Here is a 4,069-nt window from a genome sequence, read left to right as displayed (position 1 = left end):
GCGTATGGGCACCCTGCAATGCAGTTTGCCTGTACATGTCGCGCCACCTGGCAGCGGCGGTGAGCACCCGCGGGTAGGCCCTCACCGTCATTTCACCATTGTCCGTGGTGCGCTCAGGCCCGCCTGCAAGCCTGCTTTTCCAATTTTCCAATGGATTCCCCGCGGCCTCTTGGCAGCTTCTTCGTGAGAAGTGTGAACAAAAAGAACAAGCGCAGATACTGCTGCGTTAAGAAATGTCACAACCGCGAAGGGGATGTCGGCATCAAATTGTACCGCTTCCCTTTAAAACCGCGGGAAGCAACCCGGCGGCTGAAGTGGATCGTCGCGGTTCGTGTCGGTCTTGCGAATTTCTGTTAAACGAACTAAGACAAGAAGTGCAAAAACAAGAAAAAGAAATGAAAATGAGCCAGCAGCGGCATCTGCAAAAATACACAATAAAGCGTCAACTGCATAAAAATGCGTGAACTGATTCCGGCTGTTGTAAATCAGTTTTGATAGTTGTTTAGCTTGTCTTGCTTCAAAACAAACTTGCAGTAGTTAGGTGTCAAATCTAGCTTCGTAAGCGCTTGTGTGCGCTGTGCTTCTTCCTGCGCCAAGATCAAGACGCGAATGCTGGAACCGAGCTCATTCGTGCCGATGTTTTCTCGCGCTTACGACAACAGAACTAAGGTTGGAGTACACTGCAGAACACGTCGAGTATTCGAAAATTAGCATTTCCCTCGCGCACACAAGCGCATGTTTGTTCAGTCTTCACATTGTTTAGTCTCAGCTGATTGCTCTCTATGATGCTTCAGCGGTAATGCCCTCTCACAGTCGAGCCCGAACGACAATACCAGAATGTGCTCGAGGCACTTCGTCAACGGAGAACAAAGCACTTACCTGCCAATTCGCCAAAACCTATACAATGTGAGGGGCAAGGCACGCTCCAAGTAAGAAGCGACAAATGACAGTTCAAAGACGTCCACGGCCGTATTTGCTCACTTTAGTGGCATAAAATAATGATTTCTTAACGCACTTCGAGATCGACGTCGTAAGCATACTTACTTTGTTGTGACAAATACTTCGCGACCTGCGGTGGTTGCTTAGTGGCTGCGGTGTTGGGCTGCTGAGCGCGAGGTCGCGGGAATAAATCCCGGCCCCGGCGGCGGAATTTCGATGGGGTCGAAATACCAAAACACCCGTGTAATTAGATTTAGGTCCACTTTAAAGAACCTCAAGCGGTCCAAATTATTCCGGAGTCTCCCACCACGGCGTGCCTCCTAATCAGATCGTGGTTTTGGCACCTAAAACACCACAATTTAATTTAAGCACCTCACTGTGATGTCCGTGCTGTTTACTTCTTTGACACAGTATACGTGGTTGTAGTAAAAGATTATACGTCCTTTCTCAAGCGTCGGTGGTCCAAAATGGGCCTCGACGTTTTCGATTGCATTAAAACCGCAATTTAGAACGTCCGAAAGGTTTCAAACGAGCGCCGCAAAAGCATGCCTCCGCAACAGCGGCCGCCTCGGTGTTTCGCGCAACTGACACGGTGGCGCTGACGGCTGAGCCGATCGCCGCGCCGCCTGACCATTGCAGGGAGCCTATACATGTATGAGGCTTATCGCTGCGCACCCGCGTTGAAGAGGCTTCTTAATTGCTATCACGTTGCAGACGGAGGCGGGGAGTGTGAACTTTCCTATCAGCCTCTCTCGTTAGCGCAGAAACAGCGGCCACTCAAGGACTGCGCAGCGGCCGCCGCAGTACTGCAGATGGTGCAGCTTGTTTCTGACTTATAGGGAAGGGTGGGCGAGGAGGAACGCGTGTGTCTTGTTTTGGAAAGCGTCTCAGCATCGCAAGAGTTGCCGTCGCTCGGTGTAATCTCCGCTGCGCGTGGCTTGTTTTTAAACCAATAGGCAGTAGTGAACAAAAGCATAAGACGTTGCGGTTTTCGGTGAAATAATTCATTACCAACATTCCTAAGGCCAGCAGTAGCTTTATGTCTTGTTTCTTTTTTTTTTTCGGTGTTGTCAAACAGAATGTGCACTGATGGTGCCAAGGGTGCAGAGACAGAAATAATTTTGTTTGCTGACGTGGCCATATAGCTCGATCCACTTTCCACGGCGGTCATTTTATGGTAATAACTTTGGCGCATACGTTAACGTATGTGCGCATGTGCAATTGTGTGCTTTTATTTTTTCTTTCAACCTTTGCCCTATCATAAACCTGGAGTAGCATGCTGACCGCCTCGCCCCGTTAACCTCTGCAGTTATTATTAACCACTCCCTCACTACAGCGTGAGCACATTTTCGGACATAGTGGTTGATGTTAGATACGTTTTTCTGGAGACACATTCAGATTTCGTCGAAAAGCGCGTCTGAGGAACAGTCGTAGGAGCATTCCGTCGCCTTCTGTGCGTGGCTATCTCGCCCCCCCCCCTTTTTTTTTTTTCATGCCGCCTCCTGCCTGCATTGCTAGGAGACTCTAGAGGCTTTGGCTGTTCTTGCACCTAGGGGGTGCAATGAGAGGCTGCGATAAACAAAGACGAAGGCAGCATAATTTTGCGGCTGTGCGGGAAGTCGGCGGTTGGTCAGCGCTCGGTGCGGACGGAAGCAACGTCGCGGATTCGCCTCTGTGGGGGCAGCGAACTGCGTGCCGCACTAGTGCCGCAGTCTCCTACACAGTGGCGTAGCAACAGGGGGGGCCGGGGGGCCGTGGGCCCCGGGTGCAAGGGGCCCGTGGGGGGGTGTCATATACGCCTGAAGACACCCCTCTTTCCGCCGGCTTGACTGGGCGCAAATTGCAAAGAATGCTCCGGCATCCAGTAGCCTGGGCTAATGCACCCGATGCGTTGCGCCGCAGAATTGTCGGCTGCAGCTCTATCAACCCCCCCCCCCCCCCGAAATAATTGCACGAATGTGCGGGCTAAAAAAATTTAATTCGCGAAATGGTCGCTAAACTACTCGCCTTAGCGGAACGTATCCTGTGGGGTGCGCTCGCGCTGTGCTTTCATGCTGGGAGCAGGAGTCGCTAAACATACGGTGAGGCGTTCTAAGGCGTTGGGGCTCTTGGGTAACTCTTCCGTTCAGGACGCGCAGCGAAGACGAACAAAGACAGCAGCAAGAGGGCGTTCAACCAGCGCGCCCGGCGCTCGCGTTTACGCGAAGCGTTCGTTGAGAGCGACGTTGCATAAGTGGGGCCGTCAAAAGTCGCGAATGGGATTCTCTGGATCGTCTTCAGACTCGGTTCGGCGGCAGAGCTTGGCGGCGTATGACTCGTCAGGCTGTAGTCGCGGGCCCGCCGCGATGTCCGGCTCACTTTTAACGCGATAGCGTTAAGGAGCTCGTGTCGCAGAAAAGCCGGTGTCGTCGGCGTCGGTGTCGGCGTCCGCGGCGTTGGCCGTGAGCGATAAATCACGGCAGGCACTTCATAAATAAAAAGCAACTTCCAAGATGGGCTGGGTGGGAATCGAACCAGGGTCTCCGGAGTGTGAGACGGAGACGCTACCACTCAGCCACGAGTTCGATGCTTCTAAGCGGTACAAACGCGCCTCTAGTGAATGCGGTGTTGCCTTCGAATCGAGCCGTGGAAAGTTATACTGCGGTGTATATCGTGTAATTATGAACATGTAACTTACAGAAGTCGCAATTACACGAGTAGCGAAGTGCGTTTCCGCTGCATTTCTTCTGGGCTTTCCGCACACGCAGAGCCATCTTGCGGCAAACATAGAAGACCCCCTCCTCTCCATGTACGGCGCTGCCCGACAGATGGCGCGCCACGCGCGCATTGGAGCTGTACGAGGACCGGTGCGAGGCGGGTCGCGGCATGGACTCTCTCTCCCCTGACAACGCTTCGCCTTGCTCCCTCTGCAGAATCATGCGGCCTTCCTTTCTTTAGATCACTATCTGTCTATCTTTCGGCCCGTGCCGATCACGACGTTTGGCTGGCGTGCATCATTTCCCCCTCCGAGATACCGAGTTCTTTGGTTCGTTCCGCTTGCTCAGGCGCACGTTTCGTTGCTGCGCCGAACGCTGCGTTGCTCGACCATATGGCTCGACGCTCACCGCGTCCGATGCGGGGCGCCTCCTAA

This window comes from Dermacentor variabilis, chromosome 4 (assembly GCF_050947875.1).
Source record: "Dermacentor variabilis isolate Ectoservices chromosome 4, ASM5094787v1, whole genome shotgun sequence".
Taxonomy (NCBI): Eukaryota; Metazoa; Arthropoda; class Arachnida; order Ixodida; family Ixodidae; genus Dermacentor; species Dermacentor variabilis.
Note: the sequence above shows the minus strand (reverse complement) of the source record.